This window comes from Camelus dromedarius, chromosome 32 (assembly GCF_036321535.1).
Source record: "Camelus dromedarius isolate mCamDro1 chromosome 32, mCamDro1.pat, whole genome shotgun sequence".
Taxonomy (NCBI): Eukaryota; Metazoa; Chordata; class Mammalia; order Artiodactyla; family Camelidae; genus Camelus; species Camelus dromedarius.
In genome coordinates this window covers 16754349-16776093 of record NC_087467.1, presented here as the reverse complement: position 1 = coordinate 16776093, position 21745 = coordinate 16754349, and the positions used below count along the sequence as shown (strand labels likewise).

The window sequence follows — 21745 nt, the reverse complement described above, 5'->3', positions numbered from 1 at the left end:
AACGGAGGACCCTCAACTAATGCGACCTTTGAGGAAGAAGGGAGAAGAGGAGGGAGACTGAGAGAATTGAGGAGTGGGGGTTGGGGGAAAGGGGGCAGAGCCTTCCGCTTTTGTCCTGTTCTTGCCCGGTTTCTTTCCCAGAAGGATTTTTATATCCTCCTAAGGTGACAGGCTTAGAGCGAGAGAGAAGCCTTCAAATCGCCCACATATAATTGAAAATGACATGTGAAAAGAGGGAGGGGCCGAAGGGAGGGACCCTAGAGTTAGAACTTCCTATTTACTGATAACACAAAGGACTTTTCAAGTCTTCTTTCCGACAGCCCCTCCTCCCAGGCAACAAAGTTTCTTTCCCGACCATGGAAGCAAAGAATGGCGTATATCTGGAATCATGTTCGGATGGAAAAGCTAGTGGTACCACGGAAATCTTTAGAGTGGAAGGTCTCGCCTATGTAGTCTGTGAGTCAGAGGGACAGAAGACGTCCCTTTCAGGCTAAGCTGTGACCTACCCAGAAGAGGCTGTTTGGAAATATTTGTTGGAAATCATCAAAGATCTTGAATTTCAAGCCCCTAATGTATCAATTCCTCTTTATCCCGTTCATCTGTAAGATATGAAAACATAAATTTTGGTCTGAAGTAGTGGATGCTAGCTACAAGTCACACTAATGCTTCCCTGAACTGTTTTTCCTGGCCACAGACACATCTATCTCCTTCAAGTTTCAAGCCTTGAACCCTCGATCAACACTTGATTTTAAGGAACTCTTTAGCCCTTGAAAAAGTGGAGTTTTGTATTCAAACAGGAGGAGTATGTCTAGTAAATTTACTGAAAGTTTGAATTTGCAGATGGCTTGACAACATTAGCTTTACAACATAGGCAAGACTGTTCCCTAGGATAAGGAAATTTCCACGACTTTCCTTCTGGCCTAGCTACTCAACCTACACAGTTTCCATGTGTTCACTTTTCCTTTCTTTGGCTATGAAGCTCTCCCCCTTGCCCTGTACCACCACCAGCCCCATTCCCTACCCAATGGACTATTTTGGTTTGGGTTTTTTTTTTTTAACCATATGAAAGGATATGGTACACATATCTGCACACAGCATCTTTATACATTCCTAGTATAAACAACATGAAATCAGATTGGAAAAGTCTTATATTTCCATTCTATTCATCCCTAGTCAGTGCTTAGCATGAGAACCAGGCCATAGTAAGCTTTATCAGCGAGGAAGCTCAAGACAAAGCATCATCCTCTCATATGAGTGACAAGAGTAAATTACAACACTGTACTCAATTTCACTCTAAATTTTTCCTCTTCTGACTTCCAGAAAATGTGATGACCAATGACTCACTTCTTACCAATTACACCTGTAGGGAAACCCAAATGTTCTGCAGCAGACCATCATGACTATCGCTTACTGGACTGTTTGCATCACGCCCTTCTGAACTCACGATGGAGGAGCTGACGAGCTTACCCAGCATGTGTCATGACTTCTCTGACCTTCAGAATTTAGTGCTTCACCCACTCTGAAAAACATCAGCCAAGGAAGCCTTTCCAGACCGCATGAGCAAAAGCATCCCTCTAATTCAAGAACAGAATTGCATGTTCACAGAGCCGAGGAATTCTGCCAGTTGCTTTAAGACAAAGCAGACACTCAAGAAGCAAAAACTAGGATCAACCCTTTGCTGCTGGTGTGAGTGATTTTAACTATCTTACATTCATGGCTCTTCTAAGGCCTGGTTCTCTGAACATTAGTTTACTGGTGATGGGGTTCAGGGCAACCTGCCCCCAAATATGCCACTTTGGCATATTGATTATTTTGAATTAAAGCTACTTAAGAAACAGCTGGTGCAAGAGAGACACTCTGACCTTCCTTTGTCCTCCTGAAAGCAGGAAATAAATCTCCCACGTGAAAGGTACCCTTCCTCTCCCAGGAGGTAAAAGGGGCGTCCCAGTTACCAGAGATAGAGAATTTAGGGCTAAAGATATATAAACAAACTTCTTCTACACTAATTTACTGTCCCAAGTCCAAACTTCTTTGTCTCATCAGTTTCTCACAAGTTTATTGTTAATTTGTCCAGAAGGTATAAAAGCTGCCTGCTTTGGTCTCTTCTTGAAGTCCCATTTCTATGGGCTTCCATACACAAATTAAATTGAGGGATTTTTTTCTTGTTATATAGACATAATCTGTCTTACATCAATTTAATTATTAGACCAGCCAAACAACCTAAAAGGGAAGAAAGGAAGAATTTTCCTCCCCTACCTTGGTACCAAAAGTATATGCCCCATACTTCACTGTGCAGCATCTGCTGGATTCTCCCGAGATTACCGGAACATACCCTCTTAAAAGCCAAGGAGAAGAAAGTCTTCTCTTTACTTCAGTCTAAGTCTTCTGCTCATATAAGTCTTAAATGCAGGAAGAAAAGCCTGGAGAGGATCCAGGAAACCCAATATCTTAAATGAGTTTTTTTGTGACAGCCTCTGAAAATGCTGGAAGGAAGATCTGTGTGCAAAATAAAACAAAGCTTTTATGCATTAATCAAAAGGGAATATTGCTCTATGAGTTCATAGCATCCCAAACCTCTGTTCTTTGGGTTCAGGCTTAACCGTATCTGTGAATACAGGTCTTTGTAATAATACTTTTGAAGCCTTTGTTTTTCATCATCCTCGCTACTAGCACTTTGTGTTAGTAATAAAAGCTCTACAAATACTTTTTAACTGTGTCTTCTCTCCACCCAGAAATACGCAGGCATGATTTAACTTTTTAAAAAGCTATCATCTGCTTGAAATACAATGCCATGAGTTTACTATTTGGTAACTTCAGTTATCATTTCTTCAAATTCTTTTACGTCCTTCCTTCCAGTGGGGCTGCATGGTTTCACTGCTCACCAGTCAGTAACAGCAATGACAGCAGCAAAAAGAACTATCTGTTGAACACTTCATATGATAAATGCTTGTTAGAGTTACATCCTTTACCCTCAAACAATCTTTCTCCTAGATACCATTATTATTCCATTTTATAGATGAGAAACTAAGACTTCAAGTGCTTAGGTAACTTACCCAAAAATCACACAGCTGCTACATTGTAATGCAGAGACTCAAATTCAAGTCTCAGTGACTTCAGACTGTCTTAACAAAAGGCAGTATATTATACTAGTTTACGTATTTATTTGTTTCAGAGTAATTATAAATACAAATTACTAACTTATTATGAGGTTTAGCCTGTGATTTGACTCAACTGAGAATAAGTTTCTTATTAATTTTTCAATTAAAAATTATGTTTAATGTAATGGGAATCAAGGGCTGGTAACAGAAATGGTTTAGTTAGACTATAAACATATCACATACATATGAGCTTTACTTTATAGAATAGATATGCTTCTAAAATATGTGCATTAATGGTGTACATATTCTTATTTATATATACCAAGTTGTTGAAAAGGTAAAAAATGTTGCCATACCAAGTCATTATTTAAGATGATCTCATACCTAAGAGTCTAGCAAAAGTTTCAGTGATGTGTTTAAGTAAAAAAAAAAAAGTAACATCACCATTTAATAGCCATTGTATCATCATATCTTATTAAATCATCATGTAATTTAATACCACAGAAATCATATGATTACCAATGAGTCAAGATTTTTTTGAGTCAAATGAGATGATATATATAAAGTTATTTTACAAACAATAGCTCCTAGAGCAGTACAAGGGAACAAAAATTAACATTTCCTGGGCTCCTTTGACGGCAGTGACTTGCTCTGTGTTAGCAACCTCCATTTAATCCTCTTATTGCCCTGGGAGGTAGATATGGTATTTTTGTTCCTTTTTTTTTTACTAATGGAAAAAGTGAGACTCTTAAAGGTGAATTAACTTGACCAAGGCACACAGCTAACAACAAATGACAAAGGTTTCCAACCCCGGACTGGTTGTTTCCAAAGTTACTGTGCTTTCTCCTACAGCTTGGTCTCCCTGTTATTCCTGTATAATTACCCTTATTATAAAAGGGGAAAGAAACATCAACTATCATAAAAGCACATGATTATTTAACAAAACATGAGTTTTAAGGCAATATTTGAACAATTCTTCTTGTTTTTTCCCTAACATTTTAAAAATAAGTGAAGAGAATATGTGTAAGTATCATTTTAAAGAGCATTTTAAAAGAGAGAAGTAATGAATATGGTTGCCCTCACAGGTTTAAAAATTTGATAAAAGTAAAAAAAAACTGATAAAGCTGCCGTTATTAAAGCAGTGTGGTTCTGGTGAAATAACGTATCAAGTATATAAATATAAAGTAGTAAATACTACTATGTAATTTCCAGTGGAAAGAATAGAACAATGGGACAACTAATTATCTATTTGGAAAAAAGAGAGATCAATACTTCATGTCCTATAACAACATCAAACATATTCAAGTGGATTCAAAATTTAAATGTAAAAGAAAATCACAAAAACACTCAGAAAATGTGTACACACTTTCAGGATTGGAAAGAAAATTTTAAGACTGGCAATTTAAAAGAAACTGAAAGTAAGAGATTGATAAATTGACTAAAATATTGTAAAAATTTCTCTGTGTTAAGAGAAAGTTTACAAATACAGTTAAATGGCATGGGAAAACTTGGGAAAATGTTGCCATTGCTTATGAAAAACAAACATGAAAATTTGAATTCAGATATTCAACGTACAAAGAACACTTACAAAACCATAAGAAAAGACAGTCATACCTAAATGCAAAGTTGGTGAATGACATAAACAGGCAATTCACAAAATTAGAAATATGAGTGGCCAATAAATTTGCACAAGATCTTTGTTTTTCCAAATGGGTAGTCAGTTGTCCCAATATCCTACTCTTTCCATTGGAAATTACATAGTGTTTATTTCCTTATATTTATGTATCATATTTATTCCTTTGATCTATTCTATGCAGTATAAATGGTCATACAAATGCAAATTAAAATGTCTTTTTTTTAATTTACCAAGTTGGAATGATTTTTTAAAATTCTTCTATGTTGTATCATCAAACATGCCAGGAAATAGGAGCTCTCAAGCCCTGCTGTCAGGAGTGTAAATTGATCCGTCTTTTCCAGAGAGCAGTTTGTTAATTATGTATAAATTTGACCCACTGATTTTACTTCTATGAATTTATGCTGAGGAAATAAGCATAGATCTATCAAAAGGTTAACTATAAACCTATTCATAGCACCACTGATTATACTAAGGAACATTTGAAAACAACCCTAAAAAAGCCCCACAGTAGGGGACTGATTTATTTTTTAGTACTTCCCTACAATGGAACATCATTTCTACTGTAGAATGATGAAATGAAATGGTGCTGTAGAAAAATCTTTAATGACACAAGAAGATGCTTATAATATGTTGTCAGAAAGAGACAGAGAGCAGATTTTAAACCCACATGTACAATACCAACTTTGTAAAAACAAAATGTTTATACATATGCATCTGGAAGGAATATGCCAAAACATTAACAAAGTTCATTGCCCACATTGGAATTATGAAGGCAATCATGGATTCTTTTTATTTTCTTCTAATGCTTCCTCATTTTTTTTCCTAAAGGTTTTTTAAATGAATATATATTTTATAATAAGAAAACTAAGTATGAGGCTTATTTTAAGATATAATTCACAGCTTTTCTTTATTACATTTCCAATAAATGTGTATTCCTCTTTGCTGACATTTCTTTTTGTCTCATACTATGCTAATCATCTATTGGATTCTTCTCCTCATGAAGGTCTGATCTATGACCTCCACTTGGAAAGAAAGCTAAAGGCAAACCAGGACAGAAGAAAGAACAGAACCAAGGAACACATTTAAGAAGATGGCATAGCAAAGGCAAGTGCGAGAAGAAACAGAGCAGAGGGGAGAGCCAGGCAATGCAACCGCCAACAGCAGCTGTGTCCAGGGTATCTGTCAGATCCTCGTATGAAGTCATTACTGGTAAGATGGATTGAAGATGTTAAATTTGTGCTCAGTGAGGCTGACTGTATAGTTTATCTTGCATTATTCAGAGGTGGATCATCTAACTTGTGGTTGAATTTGGCTCCTTTATGATCAAAGTTTGTTGTCATGTTTTGTGGGACCAAAGAGGTCCAGACATCTGATTAGTGTCTCCTCAAATGAACTTATTTATAAAACAGAAATAAACTCACAGACATAGAAAACAAACTTACGGTTACAAAAGGGGAAAAGAAGGGGAGGAATAAATTAGGAGTTTGGGATTAGCAGATACAAACTACTATATACAAAATAGATAAATAGCAGGGTTTTACTCTGTAGCACAGGGTACTATACTCAATAGCTTGTAATACCCTATAATGAAAAAGAATATGAAAAAGAATGTATATATGTATAACTCAATCACTATGCTGTATATCAGAAACTAACACGACATTGTAAATCACCTATGCTTCAATTTTAAAAAAAGATTAGTGTCTCCTGACCCCCACCTTGCCTTCATAAACCATGCCAGGTTTCAGGTAGTCATTATCAGGGCTGAACAATGTCTAGAAAGCAGGCTTGGTTAAGTGCCATGTTTGAGGCCATTAGTCAGAATTTTCAAGAGGTAGTGTTCAGAATTGAACTGTGTCCTCCAAAAACATATGTTGAAGTCCTAACCCCTCAGTGCCTGAGAGTGTAATCGGATTTGAAAATAGGGTCTTTGCCAATGTTACAGGTTAAGAGGAGGTGGTTAGGTTGTGCCCTAATCTAGTGTAGTCCTTATAATGTGGGGAAATTTGAACATAGACACACATATGCACAAAGGGAAGATTAGGTGAAGAGACAGGGATAGTGCCAAGTGAAGATGAGAATGATACTGTCACAAGCCAAGGAATATCTGGGGCTGCCAGAAACCGGAAGAGGCAAGGAAGGCTCCTTCCCCTACAGGATTTAGTGGGCACCTTGACTTGGGCTTCTAACCACTGGAACTGTGAGACCATAAATTTCTGTTGTTCTGAAACACTGAGTTTGTGACACTTTGTTACAGCAGCTGTAGGAAACTAACACAGATGGTATCACCTCCTCTCCAAAAAAGGTGCAGCTAATTCCAGGAGATGCTGGGAAAGGAGGAGTGCTCTAGTGCACGGCTGTAAAGCTAGTCACAGAGCGCTGGGCATCTGGTCCTGCCTGCACTCTACCTGTTTTATACATATACCCTTATGCTCAGTTTCCATTTTGCCATCATTTTTCATGTGTAAATTGGGATTAAAATCTGGTCTCCTTCACAGGACTTCTGCCCAGAATTAATATCTTAAAGCATGTTGGGAAGCACTTTGAAAAGGAAGGGAGTACCTAAATACAGCAGAGCTGGGTAACGTGGCCACCATAATAACCATGCTGGACGGAAGTGGTTACGGGACCTCAAAGGTTAAGGCCAGTGTTAACTCTGTCTAATGCTTTGTAAAGGGCTTTCGATCTCATGAGGCTTCACCAGTGTGTTAGAACAGCAAGCTGCGGGGCCAGCTCGATGCCTGGTGCACAGATGGACTGGTCTGGGTAGAGATGTCCGTATGGTTTACATGCACTAGAACACAGAAACCCCAGAGGTCGCACAACAGTCACCTCATAAATGAGGCTGTCCCAGGAAGGCAAATGTTTTTCTAAATTAATAAAATCTCTTTAGGAAACCAGAGATTTCTCGGAGTGACAGGCAGAGAACAAAAGAAGGAGGCCACAGGACCTTTTGGTTGGAGCACCCAAGTACCTTGAGGCACAAGAGTCTTGGATTCAGTGAAAGATGCCCTAGAAAGTCAGCCACACTCTGAAGGCAGGACCACTCATCTTGCCTCTCCAAATGCCTCTGCTACAGGGACACACTCGTATTTTAGAACCAGAAAGAGTTTACCTGTTCTTTTTTTACTGTAGCTTAATCTTGTGCAAACTTTTACATTTATCAGCAAGCCCCACCAGAATGAGAAGCAAACGTCCCAAATCTTGAGCTTGAGGAACCCAGAATTACATAAAAACTTAAACATAGTAATATTACCCACAGCTGTACATAAAGCAATGGAAGCTTGAGGTCCACAGTGTCTGCTATCTACCACGTCTGCTCAAGCCAAATCAAAATTAAAATATTAGCAAGTTTTTGTCAGTTAACAACGGCAAGTGTTGGAGAGGCTAGATAAGAAGCATGAGACATGTAAACTCTCTGCCTTCATGAAGCTGACAATCAAAATAACTGCAACCAAAATGCATTTTTGTCAGTTGTCTATTGAGTTCCTGCTATGGACTGAATGTTTGTGTCTGCTCAAAATTCATATGTTGAAGATGTCCCTTACATGTACAATCTTAAAAAATACACAAATGAACTTATTCACAAAACAGAAAGAGACTCCCAGACATAGAAAACAACCTTATGGTTACCAAAGGGGAAAAGGGGTGAGAGGGATAAATTGGGAGTTCGGTATTAATGGATACACACTACTATATACAGGATAGATAAACAACAGGGTCCTACTACATAGCACAGGGAGCTACATTCAATGGTTTGTAGTTACTTGTAATGAAAAAGAATACAAAAAAGGTGGGGGAGGGTGCAGCTCAGTGGTAGGGTGCTTGCCTATCATGCACCAGGTCCTGAGTTCAATCCCCAGTACCTCCATCAAAGAAGAATAAATTAAAAAAAACCTAATTATCTCACCCCATAAAAAAGTAAAAAAAAAAAAACAAAAAAAAACGCAAAAAAGAATATATACATACAACTAAAGCACTATGCTATATACCAGAATCTGATACAAAATTGTAAATCAACTGTACATCAAAAAAAAAAAATTTTTTTAAAGAAAACTTGTATCCCTGCTACTTCCTTGCTTTCAACGGCTTTGTTTGTTGTTTTGTTTTGACATTTTCTAAACATTTTTTTATTGAGGTATAGTTGATGAACTCAATGGCTTTTATGAAAGCTACATCGCTCTGACATAAAAACTTGCAAGTGACCAGGTACAGAGAACTCCATAATGCTTAAAAAGTGACTAAAACTGTGCCTGTGACTGACCTATGATGACAGAAGTATAGTAGTTACCTTCAGAGGAAAGTATTAGCCAGGCAGGATAGAGCCTTCTAGAAATGTGCCACACCTCATGGATCTACATGTAGGGAAAAATCATCAGGCTGTAAACTTAAGATGTGTGCACTTTACTATAAATTATACCTCAATAAACTGTTTTATTTCTACCTGTGAAGTGTATTCACATCCTCCTCAAAATCAGGTAGAGCAATAATATGTTATAAATTAATGACTTATAAATTAATAAGAACTAATACAATTTTTATATTTTTAAGTCAAGAGATCCCTGGAAGCATGCATTTAATTGTTAAATAATACACCACATAGCCATGAATATGGATTATCCATAAAAGCAAGGCCATTTGTTGGCAGCAGTTGAATCTGAAAGACCAATGGTTAAAAAAAAAATTGTTTCCTAAAGCCCGACTCCTTTCAGTTATATAAACACAATGAGCACAGGTGGACCAAGGACACCCCATTGAACACCAGAACACCAGACTTCCCTCACCTCTGAAGTCACCTGTTAGTGGCTCCAGGGACCTGAGACTCATAGACAGTTATGCCACAGCCTCTGAAGACTAATTGCAGTTTCTCAGTCCCCCTCAGGGCCTCAATACTGAATTCAGCAGCAGTACATACCGGGAGAAAAATCCATCAGCTTAGAAGAGACTCTTATCCTGACTTATTGCCGTCCCTCGCTCACAGATCAGAAGAAAAGTGTAGATAACTGACCCTGGTTCCCAGGGCCCAGTTCCCTCCATTCCGACCACTGTAGGAGAATTTCCTCAAAGCTGGTCCACTGAAAAAATTATGGCCCTTTCACAGCAGAGCTCCCCTCCATAGGCTAGCCTAGGAAATTTTAATTCTCAAGCTAAGTAAAATACGAAATTTTAAGAGACACTGTATTAGGTTTCTAGAGATCTGGAAATAAAGTACCACAAACCAGAGGACTTAAACAACAGAAGTTTATGGTCTCACACCTACAGGGGCTAGAAGCCCAGATCAAGGTGCTACCAGGGCTAGTTCCTAGAAGGGACATGGAGAATCCGTTGCAGGCTCTCCCTGAGCTTCTGGTGGTTTGCCAGCAGTCTTCAGCGTTTCTTGGCTTGTAGACACACTGCCTGGATCTCTTTCTTCATGTCCACACGATGTTCCCCCTGTGTGTGCATCTGTGTCCAAATTGCCCCTTTTTATAAGGACACCAGTCACATAGGATTAGGGAATACCGTCCACTGTATCACCTCATCTTAACTGATTATACCTGCAGTGACCATATTTCCAAATAAGGTTACATTCTGGGGTTTAGGACTTCAGCATACATATTTTGGAGGGCTTTAACTCAGCCCATAGTAGTCATACTCTGCTAGGTCTTTTTTTCAAGCTCCACTCTGCCCCCGGCTTAGCTCAGGCCTCTCCATCCTTCACCTGGGCTCCTGCAGTGCACTCCCAACTACCTGCAGCCCCAATTCCCTCCATAGCATCCTCCACACAGTCCCCCAAATTAGCTGCTCAAATCCAAATCTAGCTCTGAGCTCATTTTTTCCCCTACTTTCTCCAGTGCAATTAAGAACAACAGTTAAACTCATTATACTCATCATTTTGACAACAGTGTTCTAAGGTTTCAAGTACATGGTCACTCAGAACCTTACCTCTTATAACTACTTGGTTAGGAGTATCCAAAGGCAATATTTTGCATATCTCCATGGCTGCATCACGCCATGGACTGTTAGTGCCCTGGAAATAGAGTTGTTCATGCCTTTAAATGCAATCATACTAGACAGCAGATTCCAGAAAATCCAGAACCAGTTCAGAAAACTCATCCTTCAGATTCTGCTGCTCTAGACCCTCTCTCACTACCAAACTCTGTATCCTTCAAGGAAAACAAAACCAGTTATACTAGTTTCCTTGTCTGATACAGATTCTGGTCTTGAGAGTAGTTGTAGAGGTTCTAATAAAATATATATTAGAGACAGGGATCCAGAGATTTCAAGGAATGGGCTTACAAGACTGTGCGGGCTGTCAAGCCTCAAATCCGTCGGGGAGGCTGGGACTCTCAGGCAGGAGCTGATGCTGACAACTTCTTCCTCAGGGAAACCCATTTTTAAGGCCTTTCAACTGATTGAATGAGGTCCACCCACGTTACCAAGGACAAGCTCCTTTGCTTAAAGTCAACTAATTGTGTATATTAACCACATTTACAAAATACCTTCACAGAGAGGCTTAGTATTTGTTTGGATAACTGGCTGCCAAAGCCCAGCCAAGTTGACATGTAGAACTAACCATCGTGATCTCTAGTAGTGACTTCTGTTTTCATTATAACTGACACATAACATAATTCCTTGGGTCATCCAATCACAATAAGACACTGCAAGTTTTGTCTAAATTGTATTCTTTGTTTCCAGTCCTTCCAAAATCATGACAAAAACTATCATTTAAACTTAATTTACATTGATAGTATTTATTCATGGTTAAGCAAGTCTCACAGAGTCAACAATTTCATATAGAACAGCTCTACCGCGAGGAAAAAACCCTTAGTGGTTTGTGGATAAGGTTTTGAAAACGTTTATTTATAGCCAAGAATTGCCAGAAATAACAGTCAAATTAATAATTAAATAGAAAGCTTTTATTGCAAAAGGAGCAAAGCTAAAATAAATAGGAACCATCTGAAATTTTTCAATATACAAATTCATAGAGCTTTTATTTAACCGACCAGTTATTACAATAATAACTAACAACCTGACATCTTCCAAGTCCCCTGGCACTCCTGGCCTCTAAATCCGAGAAGCTGACAGGAATACCCTGGCAATTCAGCTTGTGTGGGAGGAAATAAGAGAGAAATCAACGAAAAATTGTGGAAAAACATGGGGGCAAATGGAAAATATTCTAATTTGTTTTGTATTATTGCATAGAGAAGAATGGGTTTTTACGGTCATAAACTCAAATATGCAAGACTATATTTTATTTTCCTGTAACTGAATTTAATTTCTGCCCTGCGCTTATATTACTACCCAATAGCAGAAAATTTTATCTAATAAATTTCTCGGTAAACTCAGTCAAATCAATGATCACCCAATCATTCCATGTTTTCAGTCAGTCAATTCAGGAATTTTTTTCTCAGTAAATTCTCCCGTTCTACCCATTACAAGGGGCATAAGGACCAGAGAAATTATGAAAGTGCCTGTGTGTCAGTGTGTAAAGTGTCTGGTTCCTCGCAGTTCTCTCTCACGGAAGCATGTGTGTCTGTAGACAAGTAACTCATCTTTCTGGGTCTTAGCTGGTTCTTCCTTCAGATGGTCCATGTAGCATCTGTTGACTAGTTTCCTGCATTCATGACTGGAGGCCACTGCTAACGCACAGACTTCTCTCAGCCAATCCTACTCCTCTCTTGAGAATATGGAAATCTCTCTAATGCTCTTCTGCACTCCTCTGGGTCCACAGGTGACTCAGGGGGCAGCCTCAGGCGCTCTGCTCAGACCTCCCCTCTGGGCATTTGCCACTGCCAAACCATACTTTGGGTGGGGATTTATCCTCAGGCCTGACTTGAGAAGGGAAGTACTCATGTACTCCTCGCCCACATGGAGTATAATGTCATCACACACACACACACACACACACACACACACACAGCCCAGAATGGGGAGGCAGGACACTGGGACCCTTTTCACCAATGGTGAACTCTATTCTCTGCTATCTCTGAAACACTACTTTTTCCAACTAGGTCTTGCTCTTGGATGAGGCAGTGGTGAATGTACGACCCTTGCCTCAGTATCTGGAGACTTTTCTTGCTAATCTGTCATCTCTATAAAAGAAAGTCTAAGGTTATTTTTTATCAAGATTATTTTTATTCTGGCTGTATCACTCTTTGCCAAAAGTAACAAAATCTTCCACTGATGTAATGAGTTAAAAGTTTTGGCAAAAAAATGAAAGTGGAGGGACCCTTGATTCAGCTTTTCACGCCACTACCATTATGATGTTCTAACAGCAGAACCATTATTGTTCCATGTTGACCATAGTATGTATGTACATAGTATGTACAAAGCTGCCCTGCATTTTAGGAGGTCTGACAGGTTTATATATGAATCCCAGGTCCATTATGTTCTCTCTAATTGGTCTCGGACAAGTTACTTAACCTCTTTGAAGCTCATTTTCCTCATTCTCCACCCCATCTCATAAGATTATTGTAAGAGTTAAATGGGACAACGTTGGTTCCCGGTTCCAATTAGGCCAAATTTTAAAGCCCCAGTTGGCACAATCTCAACATAAACTACTGTATAAAAGCTAATTTTTTTTTTGGCTTCAAACAACAGAAATTCATTCTCCCACAATTCTGGAGACCAGAAGACCAAGAGCAAGGTGCTGGCAGGGCTGCGCTTCCTCCAGGGGCTCCAGGAGAGTCAGGTGATGACCTACTTGGTGTAGCCAGTTCCAATGTCTAACTACCTTATGGAAGGAAGATCTACTAATGTCCACCTGAGCTGCTTCTGCAAAGCAATTTAGATGCTAACTACCCAACTACCCAGAGTTCGCGAAGACGTCACGGGCTGAGAGGGCAGTCCTCCACAAGAACCCCCTTGCTTGAGATACAAGATCCCAAGATTTCCAGGCCACCAAGGCTTCTGTCCAACTGGCTAAAAATTCGGGGGTTCACACTACTCCCTTCAGATTTGATAATTTAATAGAAAGTCTCATAACACTCAAGAAAGTGCTATCTTGATGATTATGGTTTTATTATAAAGGATGCAAATCAAGACCAGACAAAAGAAGAAACCTGTAGAGGGAGGTGTAGGAAGTTCACAAACATGAAGCTTCCATGTCCTCTCCCTGTGGAATCAGGACACGTCACCCCGCTGGCACATCAATGTGTTCACCGACTGGGAAGCTGACTGAGCTTGGTGTCCAGAATTTTTATCAGAGTTTCATTAAGTAGGCATGATCGATTGAGTCATTGACCATGTGATTAAATTCCATCTCCAGCTCCATTTCCCCCTGCCAGAAGTTGGGCTGACATCACCTGGCTCAAAACTGCACCCCTCTAATCATACGGTTTTGGGGGGAGGGAATAGCTCAGTGGTAGAGTGCCTGCCCAGCATGTACAAGGTCCTGGGTTCAATCCCCAGTACCTCCACTTCAAAAAGTAAATTTATATAAATAAACCTAATTAGTTCCTCTCCTTAAAAAAAAAAAAAGGTGTTCTAATCAATATGGTTGGTCTTTCCAGCATGGCCATCACCCATCCTAAAACTGTCTGAGGGCCCCAACTTAGATAGAGTCACCTCATTGGCGTAAACTTAGGTGTGGTCTGAAGGGCCCTCTGTGAATCATAGTCACTTCCATCACTGGGGAAATTCCAAGAGATTAAAATCTCCACCCCAGGAACCTAGGGCAAAGGGCAGACAAATTCTTTATTAAACAACACCTTCCTACTGCAACTTAAGATAGACAAGTAAGTAAATGGAGGCTCTTGAAATGCATCTTATGAAAGCCTTACAGACTGCCTTGTGTTGTTCCCTCTGGGTATCATTTTACCAGTGAAATTACTTCTAATTCATGGTCCCAAGGCAGGTATTAACTAGCAATAAGTTATCAAATTACCTCTTATTAAAATTTAAAGAAAAATGTCAAGCAGGCTTTCATTATGTCATTATGTGATTTTTATTTCTCCTTTGAACTATTCAGAATACTTTCAATAACCTGAAGATAAAGTCTCCCTTTTGAAGATGGCCATCTGTGTGCCAGGAAGGCAGGCCTTCACCAGACATCAAATCTGCTGGCACCTTGATCTTGGACTTCCCAGCCTTCAGAACCATGAGAAATACATTTCTGTTGTTTGTAAGCCAAAAAACAAAACAAAAGAAAAGAAAAAAAACCTCTCTTTTGATAATCATATTTCTTCTTCTCAGAACCAGAAAGAGCTAGATTTTCTGATGTGATCCACACTTTTAGATAGTAACAAGGGTATGAAAATGAGCGCTTCACTTCTTTGGCCATAGAGAGAAATCTTAAGTCTTCCTAACAAATGCTAGAAAACTGTCCTGGCATTTACAATGAAAGTCCTACCTCTATCATTCTAAGTCGACCTGATTGTACACTACATTATAAGTGAGGACCCAACAAGTAGAGTTGATTTTTAAAAAAGTAACTCTCTTAGTTAACATGTGGGGGTATGAAAGATATACAGTTAGGCTAGGGGAGTCGTGATCAGTTTAAGGGGAACATGCAGTGTTCATGACTTTAGTCTTTAATATTGGCAGAAATTTTACACAAGGTTCATGGACTGGCATCTACAGACGGGCACTAGGGCTTCTGTGAAGCTCCTGAAGTGATAAATAAATTGTACATTTTTAGGGAGAGATAATGCATCACTGTCACCAGATTCCCAAAATTCATGACCATAACCCCTTAAATGCCCTAAGAATCACTTTTGTAAGGGAGCCCTTTTCTAGAAACAGACTAGCCCTCAAGCCACTCCCTAAAGCTCCCAGAACTTATAATTCCTACCATCATAACCCAAGGGGCTGCTGTTGGGTGTTTCCAGCCTTTCTGAAGCGTTTAGTTTCCAAATAAGTTGACTTGAGCCTCTATTCCACATGTCCGTAGCCCCCCTTAGTATTTCTGAGAATTCTTGGTGGGAGCACTTGTGTTCCTCCCGGTCACCTCCCACTCTGATTTTCTACTCTAATCACTCTGTAACATTTGCTACATGGAAAATAGCCCTGCTTCCTGTATTCCCCAAAGTACCATTAGCATAATGCAGTTGTATATAACAACTTTACAGACGGCTTAGAAACACTGAGAAGGATTATGTATTAAGCGTGGTTCTAGCTTCTGTAAACTTAATGCTTTAATATCTGCCCTATGTGCACATGCTGGACATGCCTTGTTCTGGACAACCCAGTAATATGCTTGAGTCACCTTGTCTTGGCTTCTTGCCTCCATCAACACCCCTGCCCCCTCCAGAGAAGTCCTTTGTTTGGGGGCATGCCTTTCAAATACAAACCAGCCAATACAGAGTCCATACCCCCAAGCACCTTTTTATAGGGCTCTCGTTTTCTTGGCCATTATCCACCTGCCCTAATCACCCCCAGACAACAAGGGACAGCCCCTCTATCCATCCCTACACCCCTCCTTCACTGTTTCTTTCCAAGGAAACTGCAGTAAACTCTTATCCACAGTTCTTCTTCCTTCTTCTGCTTCATGACCAACCCTGGTGCTTCCTCACGTGGCCCCAGATGGCAGAGCACGCCCATTTCCCTTGGGAGCTGTGAGTAATAAACTATCTTTTCAGTGGCAACCGTTTGCTGATCCATTGGCCTTACTCGATCTCAAATTTTCTATGAATATAGTATGTTCTTGAATAGACCACAACAGGGCACAGAACAGGAATCGACTTACAATTTACTAGTAAATATCACTGTTCTTTACAAGGAACAATCTCCCCTTACAAGGAATTTCCTAGCAGCTGTATTTTCATGGTTCTGCTCTCCTCACTGAGGCCATTACTCCCCATGGTTTCTTGTCTTCCCATCCTTGGGGTTCCCCACCTCCCTCCCCTTCAGGTGGCAGCAGAATTTAGGAATGTGCCTATTATTTCATTTTCCATGACTAAAAATCCACTAAGATTTTTCCTAAGGAAAAGAGCTGTCTGCCTTTAAGATAAATGCTGCTCTTCCCTACGACATGGATGTAAAGGAACAGTTTCATCTTTTAAAGCGCATTTTCTTCCTGTTAAATATGTATCTAGTAAATACAAAAATAATCCATGCAAAAAAGATTCCAAAGGCACTTCAATTAAAATATTAACTAATATTAACAGTTTAAAATTTGTCGTAGACACATCACTCACATTACTTGAGTTTGCACTTGGTGACAAAAAAATAATTTGTATATAAGAATTAATAGCTTTCCTATGTATCAACAATCAGCAGTAGGAAATAAAATGGAAACTAACCCACTAAAAATAACCATAAAAATTATAATACCTAAGAATAGTCTTAGCAAAAAAATGTAGAGAAGCCGTAGTAATAAGCTCAAAGTTTTACAGAGGACATAATTATTTAAATCCGAATAATGGAGAGATAAGCCACAATGCGTGAATTGGGAGTCTATGCATATGATAAAGATGACACTTCACGTCAGAGGGAATAATAAAATAGTCTGTTACTGGTTCTTTAACAACCTACTAATTACTTTGGAACAAAAGATGATGTTCTTAACACATACGATATTCCAAAATAGGTTCCAAGTATATATATATATTTTCAAATAAAGTACTAGGACAAGAATGTAGAATAACTATATAAAGTAAACTTGGAGCGTGAAAGTCTTTCCTCAGTATGACAACAGACACAATAACCACAAAGGAGGAAGTGAATAAAGTTGACTATATCAAATGATGTTATAACTCAAAAACATCATTATCAAGTCAAAATATAAACAATAAACTGGGGAAATGTCCCGTCTATATAAAGAGACCTTATCAAATAATAAAAACCTCAGGACAGAATTGGCTGACGGGTATAGACAGGCAACTCACAAAACAAGGAAAGCAACTTGTCAATAATACATGGAAAAGTTCTCAATAGTTAAAAATGTTCACTGCTTTGCTCAGTGTTATCATGGCAGGAATCAGTGGAGAGACAGATATCTCACATTTTGTTGGTAGGAGTATAAACTGATAGAAACTCATGAAAAATGACAGCTTGGCAGTGTGTGTCAAAAACCTTTGATACAGCAATTCCACTTCTGGAAATCTGTCTGAAGGAAATTAGTAGACAAATGCACAAAGTTAAACATGCAAGAATGTTTGTTGCAGCAAATTCTGAGAATAGAGAAATTCCAAACTGTCCCCAGCTAAAGGAGATTAATTAATTATGGCGCATTCTGACAATCGGATGCCAAGCAGAAACTGAAACTATTATGAAGAGCTGTTAATTTGAACTTAAAAATGTTCATGATGTGTCGCTAAGAGCAAAAAGGGCCACAGAAATGTTTATAGAGTGTGATTTCATTTTCATAAAAGTCAAATAAGTATGTGCACATATTTGCAATGAAATGTATCTAGAAAGCTATCACCAAAATAGAAAAAATTGTGTTGTGCAAACTTTATAAGGACAGCAGTGAAATAAAAACAGCAGCACTCATTCAGGCTTCCACTGTTTTGTCAAGACAAAGTCATTTCATTTTCTGTATTCTCTTTGGTTTGCCTTATAAGCAAACAAAATTTGAAAGAGTTACAATCAATGACAAAACCCTCCTTAGAACGCAAGTGTATCAGAAACGGAAAAACCACTATGAAAATGGGTGGAAGGATGGATGGATGGATGGACGGACAGATGGACAATTGTTCACCCACAGAAAGGCATAGTGTCAATCACTGTCAATGTCACAGTTTCCGTGGACTTTTACCAAGACTCAGAAGTGTGGCTGAGAGAAAGCGAAGCAAGCTGTCACCCTCCTGAGCACAATTTCACAAGGCAAAGACTTCCCCACAATTTTTTTAAAGAAAAATCTGTTGACAGAGCTATTGTCAAAATGAAAGAAAAATCACTAGAGGAAGCCGTGTGAAAGCAAGGCCAGGAAGCCCCAGAGAACTTAGTCAAAGGGTAGCACCTCTGTTCTCACACCACCAGCAGGTCCAGCCTCTCCCCAAGCTGGGTTTCCAAGAGGCTGGCACTCAGCCAGCAAAGCCTCTTCGAGGACTATCTTGGCGGGAACTACTCCACTTGCTTTCACATTGGGATGTGGCACAGAAGACCTGTCATGTCCTTCATAGCCCTCGCCAGTGACATCTGACATCTTTCTGTGAGATTGTCTAGTTAATTCTGTTTCTGCAGCTGAACCATGAATGACTTAAGCCTGGAATCCACCTCTATTTGCACACCTTCGTGTCCCCAGCACAGCGCCAGGCACAGATAGCCTCTCGATATTTTTAAACGAGTGAAGGAGGGAAGGATAAGGGAGGGAAAAGCCAGCGAACTCAGATTTGGACTAGTATCTCTCCCTTTTCTAGCCTTAATCTCTTCATCTAAAAATAAGGATTTGCCCGTGACATAAGATTATTGTACAGACTAAAATTAAATAAGATCAGTCCACAGCTATCAGAGTAGCCTCGTCACACCTACAAACTCTCTCCTAGCTTCTCCTCTCTGAGTCCCAGTTGGAGCTCCACGACCTATGAAATATGTAACTAAGTCCTCAAGATTTAATTTTTCACCTGTAAGCAGTCATTCAGGATTCCACCCTGTAAAATACGGGATTCAACGGATGATCTTTAAAGCCATACTCACCCCTAACATTTTCTCTTTTCTTTATTCATTCAATTTTTTTTTCATTGAGGTATAGTCGATTTATGCAACATTGTGTTGGTTTCTGGTGTACAGCATAGTGATTCCCCTAACATTTTCTGATGCAAGAGAAACACCCTGAAAATTGTCCCTGGGAGAAGAGGGTCACAATGCATTCTGGTTGCCAGAACTGGATGTGGCACTTAGAAGGAGCCCAAGTTACGGAAGTAACACCGAAAATATTACTAAAGAATAATATCAAACTTCACTCTACTTGGAGAGTGGAAAGAGGAGTTCATTGTCAGAATATATGTATCTCTGACAAAGGATCATCATTAAAATCAGCTTACTCACCAACAAGGAGCAGGGTATTATAAATGTAACATTGCAATTGCATCAAACCTGTCCTTGTGAAAAAAAGAGAAAACTTTCTTCCTCCTCCGTCAGCTGCCAGTGTAACTTGTGTCATCCAGCACACTGTGGCACTTGTTCATGGAGCCGTTGTCCTTCTCAAGAGATGGTCCTTCACCCTAACAAAAATAACTATGAATCACTGGTCCCAGGAATATTTTCTCCCTTGTTTTGTTCACAGTATGAATGACAGATTTCAGTGTATTTCTTGCGTAAGTAAAAGTTGCCGTTGACCTGAAGTGATCTATATTGCAAATGCAAACTGTTGCCTTTTAATTTCAAGTTTCGGGCAACTGTGCAGTTCTAATTAGGGGTTCGTAATTCTCCTAAAGGAAGGAGATGAATAACAATGAGGAAAAAGAAGTTTCACAAAGAATAGAAAGCCTATTGATATTTAAGGTTTTTTTCCCCAGATTCAACTGTTAATGTGATGTGAAAACTAGAAGAAAAATATTCCCTTCGTATTTATTTTTCCCTGAGTATTTAGTATTATTTAGTATTTCGTCTTATCTTTTCTATGGTATCCCTGATTGAAGTGGTCAAAGAATTTTGCAGGTCTCCAGGTTTCCATAAAGAAAAGAAAGCATTTTACACAGACACACAATGCTTTTTTTCTATTTTCTCTGTTAAAAGATGATTTTTTTCTGTAAACATCCCTGCACCATCTAATCTAACATTCAGTTTTTCCTTGTGAAGTTACTACAGTCATTTTTATCTCTGTTGCTGTGTTCTCCGAGAGAATCTTGCGTTTCTCTACTTAGATCACTTACCACACATTCTTGGAATTCCTTGCCCAATTCCTTGTCTGACCAGAAAAATGTAATCTCCTTCAAGGCGGAGCCCATTACTGGTTCCCTCAATAAATAAATTATTTAACAGAAAACTAGTGAATAAGTTAATTCAAAGGGAATATATAATACGTGTAAAATATATCATGCTCCCTAGGGAAAAAATTTATATAATTCTTTAATGTCAGGTGTATGATTCAAAAATTCTAATGTGATTTTATTTTTTTCAGCTTTAGTGACATACTACTGACATATTTGTAAGTTTACGGTGCCACTGTGATGATTGGATACACGTATATATTGTGAAATGAATACCACAATAAGGTTAGTGAACACTTCCATCCTCTCCATAATTACCGTCTTGTGTGTATGTGATGATAACCTTGAAGAACTACTGTGTCAACAACTTTCAAGTATGCAATACGGTATTGATAATTATAGTCACCATGCTGTACATTATTCATCTTGTAGCTGGAAGTTTGTGTCCTTCAACCGACATCTCTCCATCTCTCCCACCCCCCCAGCCCCAGTAACCACCATTCCAACTCCCTATTCCTGTGAATTGGGCTTTTTTAGAATGCCTTTTTTCTTTTTCTCTTTTTTTTAAGAGGAAGAGGTAATTAGGTTTGTTCGTTTATTTACTTTTTTTTAAGTGAAGGTACTGAACTCAGGACCCTGTGCATGCTAGGCAGGCACTTTACCACTGAGCTATCCCCTCCCCCTGGGCTTTTTAAGATTCCACGTATGGGTGGAAACGCACAGTACTTGTCCTTCTCTGCATGACTTCCTAATACAGTCTTAAATGTAGCGCACATTGGGCGGCGGTTTCTAAAACGTTCAGAGCCAAGATGAAGCACTAAGACAACAGCGTCACGGACAATTCCGTGATCTCCTTAAGGGAAACGTCAGCGTTTTCATTCCACGTCTCGGAACCCCAGGAATGAACATCACTTCTGACTTTAAAACAAGAGTACTATTCACGTTTATACCATATTATAAATATTCATAAGCCTTTATAGTAAATTCGTACCAAATGAAATGGCTTTCAGGACCTCTTACATTTTTGCAACTGCTTAAAATCAGATATTCATAGACTGTTAGGATTTGGAAGGGACCTTCGGGGTCGAAATCTCTCAAGCTGCCCCAGAGAGCAGACTGGTGCCTCACCAGCAAACTTCTGCCTCCTTCTTCAGGACCCTGAGTGGCCCTCCCACCACCCCCACCGCCATCTCTTTACTTTTCCAGTCAGTCGT

At 39.2% G+C, this 21745-nt stretch overlaps 1 long non-coding RNA gene across 1 annotated transcript; it reads left to right on the top strand.

The window, feature by feature from the left end:
* Window positions 1-1583: 1583 nt before the first annotated feature.
* LOC116148835 (uncharacterized) lies at window positions 1584-20800 on the top strand. The gene is made up of 3 exons (XR_004132434.1): window positions 1584-1686; window positions 5738-5943; window positions 20723-20800. It is a non-coding gene; the product is annotated as an uncharacterized LOC116148835 (long non-coding RNA).
* The last annotated feature ends 945 nt before the right edge of the window (window positions 20801-21745 follow it).